General features: G+C 42.2%; 1 pseudogene; it reads left to right on the plus strand.

Annotated features, from left to right (window-relative positions):
• The first annotated feature begins 9,033 nt into the window (after positions 1–9,033).
• Positions 9,034–16,228, plus strand: LOC139549836 (multidrug and toxin extrusion protein 1-like; annotated as a pseudogene).
• Positions 16,229–16,453: the final 225 nt, after the last annotated feature.

The following is a 16,453-nucleotide window of genomic DNA, read 5'->3' on the forward strand; positions in this document are numbered from 1 at the left end:
GACAGTTGATCGTCCTCGCAGTGGCAGACCACGTGTAACAACACCTGCACAGGATTGGTACATCCAAACATCACACCTGGGGGACAGGTACAGGATGGCAACAACAACTGCCCGAGTTACACCAGGAACGCACAATCCCTCCATCAGTGCTCAGACTGTCCGCAATAGGCTGAGAGAGGCTGGACTGAGGGCTTGTAGACCTGTTGTAAGGCAGGTCCTCACCAGACATCACCAGCAACAACGTCGCCTATGTGCACAAACCCACCGTCGCTGGACCAGACAGGACTGGCAAAAAGTGCTCTTCACTGACGAGTAAAGGTTTTGTCTGGTCGTATTCACGTTTATTGTCAAAGGAATGAGCGTTACACCGAGGCCTGTACTCTGGAGCCGGATCGATTTGGAGGTGGAGGGTCCGTCATGGTCTGGGGCGGTGTGTCACAGCATCATCGGACTGAGCTTGTTGTTATTGCAGGCAATTTCAACGCTGTGCGTTACAGGGAAGACATCCTCCTCCCTCATGTGGTACCCTTCCTGCAGGCTCATCCTGACATGACCCTCCAGCATGACAATGCCACCAGCCATACTGCTCGTTCTGTGCGTGATTTCCTGCAAGACAGGAATGTCAGTGTTCTGCCATGGCTAGCGAGGAGCCCGGATCTCAATCCCATTGAGCACGTCTGGGATCTGTTGGATCTGAGGGTGAGGGTGAGGGCCATTCCCCGCAGAAATGTCTGGGAACTTGCAGGTGCCTTGGTGGAAGAGTGGGGTAACATCTAACAGCAAGAACTGGCAAATCTGGTGCAGTCCATGAGAAGGAGATGCACTGCAGTACTTAATACAGCTGGTGGTCACACCAGATACTGACTGTTACTTTTGATGTTGACCCCCCCTTTGTTCAGGGACACATTATTCCATTTCTGCTAGTCACATGTCTGTGGAACTTGATCAGTTTATGTCTCAGTTGTTGAATCTTGTTATGTTCATACAAATATTTACACGTTAAGTTTGCTGAAAATAAATGCAGTTGACAGTGAGAGGACGTTTCTTTTTTTCCTGAGTTTATTTGAGACCTATAAACAACTATCATAGGAATAAATGTTGTAAGTTATGATCAAAGTAAGCCCTTTGTATGAAATACTGTACATTTATTCATATTCCTGACTAAATGTGGGGGAGATTCCAGGTTTCCTGATTTCCTGGTGCCTCCCTGTATGCAGATTATTTGACAGATATTTAAATTTCAAAATAACATGCATGTTTTTATTTTAAGACAATTATTGATGCCATAAGTCAATGGTGCTACCTGTCAATGATTTTAGAGACTGGTATAATGATGATTTAAATGGTTTGACCATCCATATCTGTTTACACATGATTGATCCAGATACAATAAGTCCCTAACTACCTGCGGAGGTGGTCAAAAAGGTCTGATTACAGTCAAATCACAATGAGTCTTTTAATCGCCTACACCTGTCTAAAAATGTGGATACAATCAGAATGTGGACAAGATCAAGACAAAGGACGCATGTTAGATTCAGCTATAAACGGGGCTCTGGAGAACGTGTTTGAACAGCAAGCAGGAGATGACAACGTTTCAGTAGCAGTCCTCCTCGGCTACTCCTTAGCTATTCCTCAACTTCATGACTAAAACATGCAGAGTTTCACAGCTGACTCTGACAGTACTATTGTTTTCGTCTGCTCCTTTTCCCAGTGATTTGTGGTTTGGTACATAGGCCCACATGATCCCATAAACTTAGCGCACAGTACACACACACAGCACAGGCTTTGGCTGAATGGCTCTACCTGGGGAGAGAGAACAGAATGTGTCACTGTCCCACCACTGAGAGATTGCATGAACCTGGTGAGGTCAGGAGATTCACTAGAAACCCTGTATTGTTGTACAGACAAAATAGTCAATTTCACAACCTCCTATTGATAGTATCCAAGGCTATAGCTCCACTTCAATACAACACACAGTGGAGACCTGGTGAAACATCTCACTAACATGAAAGAATTGTAAAGAGAGGGCATGTTTCACAGTCTAGACAAGACAGCAGACATTTCACAGACACCCTACAGGTTTTTAATGGTTGAATCCTACAAGACGATATAGCCATTGACAGCTAAAACATCCCAAAACTGCACTTTATTGTGGGCTATGGAGAAGGATTGAAACCTCAAGGGGCAGAGAGGAGACTGAGAAAGGGAAGGAAGGAAGAAAGAAAATATAATATCTTAGCTAAGCCCTGACCTTGACCACAGTCTTGGGAATTTAAAATGTTAGATGCTTAAGGAGTAGCTGGGTGTATAGTACAGCTCAGATCACTGTGATCTAACTATGATCTAACGTCCTAAGGGGGTAGAAGCTTATGTAATTATAGTGCCTTTCTCTCTCTCTGCTGCCACTGCAACACCCACTCATTATCCAATTGAAACAAGTTCTCATGTATCATAGCCTCTATTATTACCTATATATACATTTAAGTGTTCAGTAAGAAAAGGAGAATGGTGGCTATATTCTTTGCTGAGGTTGCATAAAAAAATATTCTATAGACAAGTAAAGCCCTTTGGTAAATTTACACAGCACAGCAGAACTCGTGTTGTTAACCATGTGTGTGCTATTGAACACTATTTCATACTGGACAATAAGACACATAGTTGTTCAATGGTGCATGTTAGGGTCACTTGGGACCTCCAAAGTAATATATATTACCTCAGCTCAGACACAGCAAAAGTCAATGTCTGTGAGGACAAGAAAAATGGGAGCTTTGTGTGGTATCTGTGTACCTGATACACCTACGTTGTATCCACTGAGTCATGCTGATTCAGACATGGAGAGAGTTTCATAGATCAGCCTTACAGGATGTCTAAGCTTCTGTTGCCCCCCTACTTATCCACTGTATCAGTTACTAAAGCAGACAATATGTGGCCTGTCTGATAGAAGCAACCTCTACTCACACTCAGAAGATAGTGTTTGATGCTTTCCCACAGGCCAAATTAAATGAACCAGACATTCTTAACTCATTGAATTTTCTCTCATCCAAGCTAAAAAGGACAGAGCCAAGACAGTGGGACAAAAAACCTTTCTTTGTGTCCTTGGTACCCAAATTGAGTTGACGCTGACCCGAGACAATCAATTCTCTGACAATCAATTGGTTTTCAACACAACTAAATTGGAATAACCAAATGTAATGTCTCCATGAATATAAGTCTCCATCCCATTATAAGAGCTATTGTAAGCATGAATATGAAACAAAACAAAGCAAAACACTGTACATACAATGTCAAACAGTGTAAAATGTAGACCTACACAGTACACACTCTTAGAATTTTTTTCCCAAAAGGGTTCTGAGGCTGTCCCCATAGGAGAACCCTTTTTGGTTCCAGGTATATCCTATTTGTGGGGCAGAACTCTTTGTGGTTCCATGTAGAACCCTCTACATGGAACTCAAAAGGTTCTACCTGGAACCAAAAGGGTTCTACCTGGAACCAAAGGACAGCCATGGAACCCTTTTTGGTTCTAGATAGCACAAGATTGTATGATACCTATGGCTCATGGTTTAAGTGTGTTTTAAACATACTTGAAATTGTCTTAAAGGCCCATTAGGCTGCAAGGTCTCTGTTACTTTTAGTCAGGCACTATTATCTACACTACTGTGTTCACTGGGTCATACTCTGAGTCTACAGTAAGGTAACCACAGGAAGTGTTACCCCTCAGGTGTCTAGTGCCTCATATGTTTGATCTTTCAACTGATGGGACTGGCACCTAGCATCGACTTTCTTTCAGAGGCTTTTGCAGCTTTTGTAACCTTTGTAAATGTCATTGTTAAAATTGCCTGGTCGTTTTTGAAATCGACTATATTGCAGTCGCCCACAAAAGACTGACTGATCTCCAAATCATGACTACTCATTATTTGTCTGCTCAGTCGGTGATCAGCTACTGAGCCAAATTTATGCTCCAGAACATGTATTCCCAAACTGGGGAATGCCGTCGGGGGTACGCCAAATAAAAATGTGATTCACATTTTCACAATATATTTATATTTTCCACCGGGGCTATACATTTGGGTGAGGTTTTTTTCTCGCCTGAGTAACCTCGTTTCACTACCAAAAATAAAATGAAACCATCTAGTGTTCAGCGAAAGAACAACACAATGTCAAATACAGGTAGCCTTGTCAAATATTTAACATCGAATCACATTAACCGTTACTCTCTCACGGGAATTCCACTAACGGTCCGTATGTAGCCCCCTTACCCGGGAAAGCACCGAACAACAGACAGGGACGTTGGACCATCGAAGAGACGCAAATATGATGACAACTACATTGATTTGGTGTTCACTATTATTGGGAGTAGTGCCTTTCCTCAGCCACAGTGTGTTATATGTGCAACAGTACTCTCACAACTCAATGAAACCTTCACTCTTGCGCAGACATTTAAAAACGAAACATGCCAATTTGAAAAATAAGCCACAGTTTTTGAGCAAGAATTAAGAAAACTTTCGAATAGTAAGACTTGTATAAAAGCAACAGATACCATTACAGTTTTTTTTGATTGCTTAAGCACGATTTTCAAAACAGGGCCCGTGTTTTCAAAACACTACACACAATTACCACAACCACACACCCAATTAGCAAAACACTACAGATCCTTTGCAAAATTAAACACTCTTGTAAAAACTATACACTTCTTTTTAAAAACCACACTTTGTTACCATATGAAACACACACGTTTCACATTACTATACTCTGTTTGCACGAGTTACACTCTGCTGTGATAAACCTAAAACACCTTTAGCACTTCTACTTCCCTATGATTAGAGTAGGCTACTATCAACAAAGTACAAATATAATGTCAATTCACCAAACACTACACAAGACCAATGTTGCAGACTGAAGAAACTCATTTATTTCTCAACACGCCCAAAATGTTGACATGGAGATTCATAATACTGTAACCAAACGTCACTTTACGTATTGTAAGTTCAAAAAAAAAAAAATATATATAACTAGACATTGTCTCTTCGCCTAGCTGGATCTGGCCAGAGAATTTCATCAACATCGCAGGCAATGTTGTCATTAGCAAGACACCTTGGAAAGAAACGTCTTGAATGACGAATCCATCCTTGCATTGCTGCTACCTCCATCTGGTCACAGGCCTCCTCCATGGCTTGGATGAGGGGTACCTCAGCCTGGAGACGGAGATCATATACCTTCCACCGCCATGCCGAGAAAAACTCTTCTATAGGGTTGAGGAATGGAGAGTATGGTGGAAGATATAGGACGGTGAAATGTGGATGTTGCTGAAACCAGTTCTGAACCAGAGCAGAGCGGTGGAAAGACACATTGTCCCAGACAACAATGTATTGCATATGATCGATTTGATTTGCTGCTGTTATGTTGTGCAATTGGTCCAAGAATGTAAGTATGAGTGCTGTGTTGTAAGGGCCCATATGGGCATGGCGGTGGAGGACCCCATTCTGTGTAATGGCTGCACAGAGTGTTATATTACCCCCACGTTGCCTTGGGACATTGACTATAGCCCTGTGGCCAATGATGTTTCTTCCCCTCCTTCGTGTTCTCGTCAGGTTGAACCCAGCCTCGTCTACGTAAATGAACTCATGCTGGATCTCCTCTCCATCCATTCGTAAAACTCTCTGAAAAACAGTGTCAGGCAAAATTGTGTAGTTCAGTGTAGATCTAGTATACATATTACAGTACAGTAAAAGATTATGAGACAGTATGCAAGATCACACTGCTAAAGTGAATACATACCTCTGCATAATCATGCCGCAGTCGTTTCACCCTTTCAGAATTGCGCTCGAAAGGCACTCGATAAATTTGCTTCATTTGAATATGTTTTTTTTTTTTTAGGATGCGTGCCAGTGTTGATGTTGAGACCTGATGGATATCGTTGAAAATGGCGTGGTTATTGACAATGTTAGCTTGGAGCTGCTTGAGTGTTATAGCATTGTTGGCCAAAACCATGTTTACTATCTCCCTCTCTTGCTGTTCTGTGAACATAGGAGGCCTTCCCCCTTGTCGTCCCTGACCCTCAATCCTATGTAGAAAAAAAAAACAGTATACAATAGTACAGTAATTTCACAGGAAAAGGTAACAGAAGTGCTGATAGTGCATAGAATACAGTACTGTAAGCAGTTACTGAAACCGTGCAGATGTTTTTGATATGATGATATTTTTACAATACCTATTTTCCAGTCGAAATGTTCTCATCACACTTGCCACTGTATATCGGCTTAGATTTGGCTGTACTCGCAGTCCAGCCTCCCTCAGCGTCAGGCCGTGGTTGACAACGTGGTCAACCAGTGTTGCGCGGATCTCATTTGTCAGATTCGGTCCTCTTTGAGCACCTTCTTGTCTTCCTCCTCCTCCTCCTCCTCCTCCTCCTCCTCCTCCTCCTCGTCCTCCTCGTTCTCCTCGTCCTCCTCGTTCTCCTCGTTCTCCTCGTCGTCCTCATCGTCCTCGTCGTCCTCCTCCTCCTCGTCTTACTCTTTCTCTGACTCTTTCCATTGTGCTTGAAGACCGATGAACTCACCTGCTGCTTTTTATAGTGCTTATACACTTGATTGGTGTGTCTACAAGCAAACGAGTGTTTGCACACCTGATGACTGTGTTGAACCAATTGGTTGGACGGTGTGGTAATTTGACAGTCAGTGCTTTGGTATTGCAAGGACGTGACTTCATGATAGATTTTTGTGTGTAATGTATGTTAAGTGTGTTTAGTGTTTTGCAAATCACTGTGTGTAGAGTTTTGCAACAAGTGTGAGGTTGACAATGTGCTTATAGTTGTGCAAATATGGGCTGATGTTTTGCTTCTTGAGTGTAAGGTTTTGCTAATAGTGTACTACTTTTAATTTTAGTGTGTAAGCAATCCAAAAAAACTGCAATAAGAAGGGGCTAGAAGCGTCTTATATGGTGAGCTACCGAGTGGCTAGGACAGGCAAGCCACATACTATTGTGGAGGACTTAATTATTCCTGCTGCCGCGGATATGGCTGGGACAATGCTGGGGGAAAAAGCTAAAAAACTATACAGACAATGACTTCATCAAACAACACTGTTTCACGAAGCATCAGTGACATGGCAGGAGATGTTTTGAAACAATTACTGCTTCGCATACAAGCCAGTGAATTCTATGCGTTACAGCTGGATGAGTCAACAGATGTGGCGGGCCTGGCACAGCTCCTGGTATATGTCCGTTACGTTCATGCAGGGTCAATTAAGGAAGACATCCTCTTCTGCAAACCACTGGAAACCAGGGCAACAGGAGAGGATATATTGAAAGTACTGGACAGCTTTGTGACATCAAATGGACTTTGGTGGTCAAGATGTGTTGGTATCTGTACTGATGGCACAAAAGCCATGACAGGGAGACATAGTGGAGTGGTAACACGTGTGCAAGCAGTTGCTCCCTCCCGACGCCACTTGGGTACACTGCAGCATCCACCGAGAGGCTCTTGCTGCCAAGGGAATGCCTGACAGCTAGAAATACGTTTTGGACACTACAGTGAAAAGGGTTAACTTTGTTAAAGCATGGCCCATGAACTCTTGTGTATTTTCTGCATTATGCAATGATATGAGCAGTGTTCTGGTTATCAAGAGGCAAAGAATTTACACTTTTTTTTAATTGAGAGACGAGCTTAAAGTTTTCTTTACTGACCATAATTTTCACTTGTCTGACCGCTTGCATGATGACGAGTTTCTCACACGACTAGCCTATCTGGGTGATGTTTTTTCTCGCCTGAATGATCTGAATCTAGGATTACAGGGACTCTCCGCATCTATATTCAATGTGTGGGACAAAACTGAGGCTATGATTAAGAAGTTGGAGCTCTTCTCTGTCTGCATTAACAAGGACAACACACAGGTTTTTCCATCATTGTATGATTGTTTGTGTGCAAATGAACTCAAGCTTACGGACAACGTCAAATGTGATATAGCGAAGCGCCTGAGTGAGCTGGGTGCGCAATTACGCAGGTACTTTCCCGAAACGGACGGCACAAACACCTGGATTCGTTATCCCTTTCATGCCCTGCATCCAGTCCACTTACCAATATCTGAACAAGAGACCCTCATTGAAATTGTAACATGCGGTTCTGTGAAAATTTTATTTAATCAGAAGCCACTGCCAGATTTATGGATAGGTCTGTGCTCAGAGTATACTGCCTTGGCAAATTGTGCTGTTATGACACTGATAACCTTTGCAACCATGTACCTATGTGAGAGTGGATTCTCGGCCCTCGCTAGCATGAAAGCTAATTACAGGCACAGACTGTGTGGAAAATGATTTAAGACTGAGACTTTCTCCAATACAACCCAACACTGCAGAGTTATGTGCATCCTTGCAAGCACACCCTTATCATTAACCTGTGGGGAGTTATTCACAATTTTTGATAAACAAATAAGGTTTTATATGTAAGATGGCTAAATAAATTAGCTAAATTATTGATTATTATTATTACATTATTATTTTGCCCTTGTCCTATAAGAGCTCTTTGTCACTTCCCACGAGCTGGGTTGTGACAAAAACTCACACTCATTCTTATGTTTAATAAATGTATCATATAGTGTGTGTGGCAGGCTTACAATGATGGCAAAAAAACTACATTTGAGAGTGCGCTGACCCTGGCGCTAGAGGGGGTACGCAGCTGGAGGTTGAATGTTTGAAGGGGTACGGGACTATAAAAAGTTTGGGAACCTCTAGAACACGGCTTTAGAGAAAAAATACTTTATTTTCAAACCATGTTGATGTTTGCAGAGGAAGGAAAGAGCTCCATCATGTGGTGCAGTTGCAGAATTGACAAAAGACTGTGAACTTTGTCCAGCAGTTGATTGGAAATCATGGTTAACAATGCTAGTTGAGATTGCCAGTGTACAGCTAAGTCAGAGCTAGGGAGTGACAAAGAATGTCATCAGATAGGAAGTCTCGCTCTGGCAGCTGGCAGCTGGCAACTAGAATACCACCTTGTTCTCACTTGACCATGCAGACTTTTCTGAGCGACAGTCTTTAGAAATGGATTCTAATGGAATTGTGGAGAGCAGGACGAATGGGAATGAATTGACAATATGTGGGAGCTGTTTGAGATGTATTCGCAGGTTGATTCCTGTTGAATTCAAAAAAGAAATGATTGAATTATCAACAATGGCTGGGCCTGTGGTAAGAAACATCTTTATTACATTTTGTCCACAATTAGGTCAAAGTTATATAAAACCTTGCATTTTTATATTACATTATTATTGTTATTTGGCAGTGATGCTTGCATATTATTGAATTCACTTAAAGGCCACTGGCACACTGGATAATTATAGGTTACTGGTATCTGGCATACAGTCTGTTTAACCTGAATCCTCGATTCATCTATCACCTGGTCTGTTTAACCTGAATCATCGATTCATCTATCACCTGGTCTGTTTAACCTGAATCCTCGATTCATCTATCACCTGGTCTGTTTAACCTGAATCCTCGATTCATCTATCACCTGATCTGTTTAACCTGAATCATCGATTCATCTATCACCTGGTCTGTTTAACCTGAATCATCGATTCATCTATCACCTGGTCTGTTTAACCTGAATCATCGATTCATCTATCACCTGGTCTGTTTAACCTGAATCATCGATTCATCTATCCCCTGGTCTGTTTAACCTGAATCACTTGGAATGACCTCAAACAGTAGATTGTTTAACACTTCATAGTGTTAGGCCTATTCACTCCACATCTGCCTGATAGTATGTACAACTACATCAACTGATTTATCAAACGTTGTGGATGTATTCTATTCTTACCAGGTTATGGCTCAGCTCATGGTCTTTTTAGTGAGTTTTGTCAGTACAATTTTCTGCGGCCATTTGGGGAAGACAGAACTGGCAGGGGTGACTCTCGCCATAGCTGTAAGTATTAATTGATTTATGAGTTTATATCACTTTTTATAACAACAATTCTGGATAATATTATCCCGGGTACTTGTCTGTTTGTGCCATCATTTGACTTTTGCCACTCCTTGTCATGCCAAACATGATGACACAAACAGACTGGTACCTGGCTGTGGTAATATTGAAATTACAGTACACTATGATATTGACATTTTCAACAAATTCTCAAAATCTCTGTTCTGGTCTTCCAGGTGATTAATGTAACAGCTACATTATCCTGCCGTGCCGCTCAAAGATGAACTTGATTATTGTTCCTTGCAGACTTTTGGGAGCCGTAACCTCCTGAAAGTTGGGGTCATTGTACAGAGAGCCATCCTCATTCAACTTCTGGCCTGTTTCCCATGCTGGGCTGTTCTCATCAACACAGAACCAATCCTCCTGGCTGTCAAACAGAGCCCAGAGGTCGCCAGGTAGATCAGACCCCTCCAGTCACTGCAAACAGTTACCCCAGATCTAATAGATGTCTAAAGTTGCACCCTATTCCCTATATAGTGCACTACTTTTGACCAGGGCCCATAGGGAATAGGATTCCATTTGGGACGCAGCCTATATCTCTGAATTTGGCTGTTTTCTCTCATTCACAAAGTGACATGTAGAGATTGGTTTATAGAATGTGATTATTGTTTTGGATCATTCTGACAGAGCTCTCGTATTTCACTTTAGGCTGTCTCAGGTGTATGTGAAGATTTTTATGCCAGCACTCCCAGTGAGTACATCTATCTATCTACCCAGACACACGTGCACACAGTCAATTAAGAAAATAATACATTTCCCATGTCAATAACTTACTAAAGCATGTTTATCATTTATTTTTTAACAGGCCACATTTATTTACCAGCTGGAGGCCAGATATCTACAGAATCAGGTTAGAGCTAACCTAGACCTCAGTCAGTCGCCCTGCAAAGAGAATTATCACCTGACCATTTGATCTGAATGAGACTTTATTGTCCTTCAGGGAATCATATGGCCGCAGGTCATCACAGGTGTGGTGGCCAACGTACTGAATGCCCTCATCAACTACATATTCCTCTATGTTCTGGACCTGGGTGTAGCGTAAGTGTCATCCCCAGAGAGGGAATCCTCTGTCACCACCATTACCATTGAGAGATATAGGATGGGATGGTAATTGTTAGCACTGAGGGCTATAGGATGTAATGTATGTTGTGGATTGTTTTCGGTTGACAGTGGGTCTGCGTGGGCCAACACCATCTCTCAGCTCTCTCTGGCTGCTATACTTTATGCCTACATCCTGTGGAAGGAACTACACAAGGCCACCTGGGCAGGTGAGACATGATTACACTAAAGTAGAGCTTATACCACCAAATCCACAAACTCTTTGAACTCTCTGAACTCCCAGTCTGTGACTTGAATGGATCACATACAAAGGGATGCATAATACACATTTATTAGTATGCATTTATTGAGGGGAACAGCAGTGCCATGTCAAACCAAGTGCTCTGTTTTTGGCTTCCTAATGTATTAACACAGCATGGTTTTGGTTTAGACCCAAACACCTTCTGTGAGAACATTAGCATGAACCTTTCAGGGACGATCCCAGTGTCTGAGCCTTGTGTTCCCCTGTAGGCTGGTCTTGGGAGTGCTTGGAAGACTGGGGCACCTACATCCACCTGGCTATTCCTAGCATGATCATGCTGTGTGTGGAGTGGTGGACCTATGAGATTGGAGGCTTTCTAGAAGGTAGGACAACAGATATATATTTGGGATGTTTTGATGTCTGTGAATGCCATTGATCTATTTTTTTCATGTGAAATGTTGCTCTATATTTTACTATTTTCTTGCGGATACTTCTACACATTACAAACTGTTTAGATGCTACAGTGTTTCTACTTTGGTTTGATATCCTGTCTCACTACCTCTCAATGGCAGGTCTGATAAGTGAGGTGGAGCTTGGAGCACAATCAGTCGTCTTCGAACTGGCAAGCATTTGCTACATGGTAAATATATAGTTGAGATTTACTTGAACTTTTCGGCAAATGCTCATCCATCATACTATATATTCACTCCAGTCACATAGAAAGTGAATCATCTGGTTGCAGTCCCAGAGATTGATCATGGTGTGTGTGTGTGTGTGTGTGTGTGTGTGTGTGTGTGTGTGTGTGTGTGTGTGTGTGTGTGTGTGTGTGTGTGTGTGTGTGTGTGTGTGTGTGTGTGTGTGTGTGTGTGTGTGTGTGTGTGTGTGTGTGTGTGTGTGTGTGTGTGTGTGTGTGTGTGTGTGTGTGTGTGTGTGTGTGTGTGTGTGTGTGTGTGTGTGTGTGTGTGTGTGTTTGTGTGTGTTGTCAGTTCCCTCTAGGGTTCAGTGTGGCAGGCAGTGTGAGGGTGGGCAGTGCTCTGGGGGCTGGAGATACAGAGCAGGCCAAGCTGTCTGCCAAGCTGGCCATGTTCTGTGCTGGTACATGTACCTGCCAAACACCTCAAATTATATTTAAAAGCTTGACAACAGCAAATAAAGCATTCATACGATAATTAAATGATTAAAAGTTTCACTGGATATGTGTTCCGTCTGTGCATGACCTGTTGTCTCTGTCCAGGGTCAGTTTCTGTGTGCTTGTCGGTTCTTGTTGGGATACTGAAGGACAAAATCTCCTACGTCTTTACATATGATGAGTGAGTAATGTAGTCTATGGTAATTTACCACTCCAGATTTGTTCCTGTGGCTTTGGGATCTGTTGATCGTCACCATGGCTAAGCAGTTTGTTGTGTTTTACTACATTACTGGTGTGTTTTATTGTATCGTTATCCCCAGATCTGTGTATGAGAGTGAACATGAATAACCTTTCTCTATGACATAACTAAGTCACTCACTGCAATACAGACGTACACTGTCATGAACTTTGCTTACATATTCCTTTACACTTTAACTAGGGTGAGGTGTCTCTGTCATTGATTCTACGTAACTGAATGTATTTATTCACCCTGAATTTCTACCAACAGGCAGATCAGAGAGAGGGTTGCTCAAGTTATGGCGTTCTACGCCCCTTTTCTTCTGTTATATGCAATATCGGTAAGGAGTCAATGCTTCTACTGTATCACAACTTACTCATCACAATATGGATCCACTTTTTATAATATCGAATGTATTATTGTATCTAAAGGTAACTGGCAAAATAAAGGAAACACCAACATAAAGTGTCTTAATAGGATGTTGGGCCACCACGAGCCAGAACAGTTTCAATGCACCTTGGCATAGATTCTAGAAGTGGAGGGAGTCACTGAGATCTCTTCTTCTAGCCATGGTAGCCAAAATAATGGTCCGTTTTATACATGACCCTACGCATGATGGGATGTTAATTGCTTCATTAACTCAGGAACCACACCTGTGTGGAAGCACCTGCTTTCAATATTTTTTTTTAACCCTTACCTTAATCTCCCAATATACTTTGCATCCCTCATTTACTCAAGTGTTTCCTTTATTTTGGAAGTTACCTGTATATACAGTGCCTTCAGAAAGTATTCATACCCCTTGACTTATTCCACATTTTGTTGTGTTACAGCCTGAATTAAAAATGTATTAAATATATGTTTTTTCTCACCTATCTACACACAATACCCCATAATGACAAAGTGAAAACTTGTTTTTAGAAATATTTCCAAATGTATTGAAAATGAAATGCAGAAACGCCTTATTTACATAAGTATTCACACCCCTGAGTTGTAATATTTTGTAGAAGCACCTTTGGCGGCGATTATAGCTGTGAATCTTTCTGGGTAAGTCTCTAAGAGCTTTCCACACCTGGATTGTGCAACATTTGCCCATTATTATTTTCTAAATTCTTCAAGCCCTGTCAAATTGGTTGTGGATCATTGCTGGACAAACATTTTCAGGTCTTAGATTTTCAAGTAAATTTAAGCCGAAACTGTCACGCCTGCTCCCTGCATTGCGCACTCCTGCCACCATCATTACGCACACCTGCTCCCCTCGTCACTCGCATCAGCGATTCATTACACTCACCTGTGTTTATTTCCTCCCCTATATCTGTCTGTTCCCGAGGTTGTCCCCAGCATCAGCATTAATTGTCATATGTCTTTGTCTTACCTGGTTCTGATGCTGTTCCTGTCCTGTTCCATGTCTGTGCTAAATTAAATGTCAACTCTCCGTACCTGCTTCTCATATCCAGCATTGGCCTTTACCACAGGAACATTCACTGTCTTCTTGATAAGCAACTCCAGTGTAGATTATGCCTAGTGTTTTAGGTTATTGTCCTGCTGAAAAGGTGAATTAATCTCCCAGTGTCTGGTGGAAAGCAGACTGAACCAGGTTTTTCTCTAGGATTTGGCCTGTGCTAAGCTCAATTCCGTTTCTTTTTTATCCTGAAAACTCCCAGTCCTTAACAATTCCAAGCGTACCCATAGCATGATGCAGCCACCGCTATCCTTGAAAATATGGACAGTGTTACTCAGTAATGTGTTGTATTGGATTTGCCCTAAACATAACAGTTTGTATTCAGGACAAAAAGTGAATTGCTTTGCCACATCTTTTTGGTAGTATTTCTTTAGTGCCTTGTTGCAAACAGGATGCATGAGTATGTGCATTCTGTACAGGCTTCCAGCTTTTTACTCAATTAGGTTAGTATTGTGGAGTAACCACAATGTTGTTGGTCCATCCTCAGTTTTCTCCTATCACAGCCATTAAACTCTGTAACTGTTTTAAAGTCACCATTGGCCTCATGGTGAAATCCCTGAGCATTTCCCCCCCTCTATGGCATCTTAGTTAGGGATGACACCTGTATTCTTGTAGCGACTGGGTGTATTGATACACCATCCAAAGTGTCATTAACACCATTCTTTTTTTATTTTTACCCATCTATCAATCAGTGCCCTTCTTTGCGAGGCATTGGAAAACCTCCCTAGTCATTAGTCATAGTCATTCAAAAATCATGTTAAACATTATTATTGCACACAGAGTGAGTCCATGAAACTTATGTGAGTTGTTAAGCACATTTTTACTCCTGATTTAGGCTTGCCACAACAAAGAGGTTGAATACTTCTCGACTCAAGACGTTTCAGCTTTTCATTTTTTATTTATTAATAAAAAATAAATACAAATCAAACATAATTCCACTTTGACATTATGGCGTATTGTGTGCAGGCCAGTGACAAAACAACTCAATTGTATACATTTTAAATTCAGCCTGTAACACAACAAACATTTGGAAAAGTAAAGGGCTGTGAATACTTTCTGAAGGCACTGCACACATGTTTGTAGTGCAACAGTAACCATGTCTGGTTCTCCTGTTTCCCCAGGCTGCCTCAGGTAGTATTATAAGGGGGGCAGGGAAGCAGAAGGTTGGGGCGATATGCAACATCCTGGGTTACTATGGGGTTGGCTTTCCTATTGGAGTGTCCCTGATGTTTGCTGCCAAGCTAGGAATCATGGGTAAGAACATCTATAAATGTGTTCTGAATTTTGTCCTATGAATTTACGGGGTAATACAGTATCTCATTTCTTTTTCAGTCTTTTGATTGCTCCAATATTGCACCTGGGCGCCTGACTGTTTCGTAATTTAACAACATCACATTGTTGGTTTGTGTAGCGAGGTGACAAGTTGGCTAAAGCGAAGACAAACTGGCGCCAATCTCCCTACTGCCTCTTTCAGCTGTCTTCTCTTCTTTGACTGTTACTGTTATGTTTCCTCTCCTCCCTCAGGCCTGTGGACCGGTCTGTTTACCTGTGTGTTCCTACAGTCCTCCTTCCTCATCGTCTATCTATCCAGAATGAACTGGAAGAAAGCCACTGTAGAGGTGAACACAGGCATAACCCTCAAGTCTTTATTTAATGTAATGTAAATGCCTTGAAGAGGATCTTAATGATGTGTTGGGTTGTTTGCAGGCCCAGATCAGAGCTGGGGTACAGAGGAACTCTACAGACATGGGTAAGAAAGTCTCCATTAGTCATTGACCCTTCACTTTACTGTTCATCATAACTCTCTCCATGGCTTTACAAAGGTATCCTTTTATTCTTGGTTATGTAAGAAAGAATGCTCTGTCTAATAGGTGTGTTTATGTGTGACAGACATGGCCCCAGAGGCCCATTCAAATGATTCAGCTCCATGTGAGGGCCACAAAGACAGAAATGCCCTGGCTGAAGATGGGGCTGAGGCTGAAGGTGAGGCTGGGGACAGGGTGGCCCTCAGCAAGGTGGAGGCACTGCTGGCCCACAGGGCCCTGATAATGTGGAGGGGCCTGGCTCTGTGTGTCATGCTCTTCATCCTAGCCCTGGGAATCATCATCAACCTACTGCTCACCAACCTCACTTGATGAACACAGAGTGAGTTCCAGAGAAAAATGGGTTTCAAAACGAATGGGTTCCAGAGATAGCTCCACTCAGCGAGAGTGGTCAGAGGACCACCTAAGCAACGAAGCAGAGAAGATAGGAGTGGAGAGGAGCTGGCCAAACTACAGTATGGTGCCAAAATTCCAGTACTGTTGGTCTGTGAGGAGCCAAGGAATTACTTATTCTGGGGCTTTTCATTAATCATCTGA

Source organism: Salvelinus alpinus, chromosome 22, assembly GCF_045679555.1.
Source record: "Salvelinus alpinus chromosome 22, SLU_Salpinus.1, whole genome shotgun sequence".
NCBI lineage: Eukaryota > Metazoa > Chordata > Actinopteri > Salmoniformes > Salmonidae > Salvelinus > Salvelinus alpinus.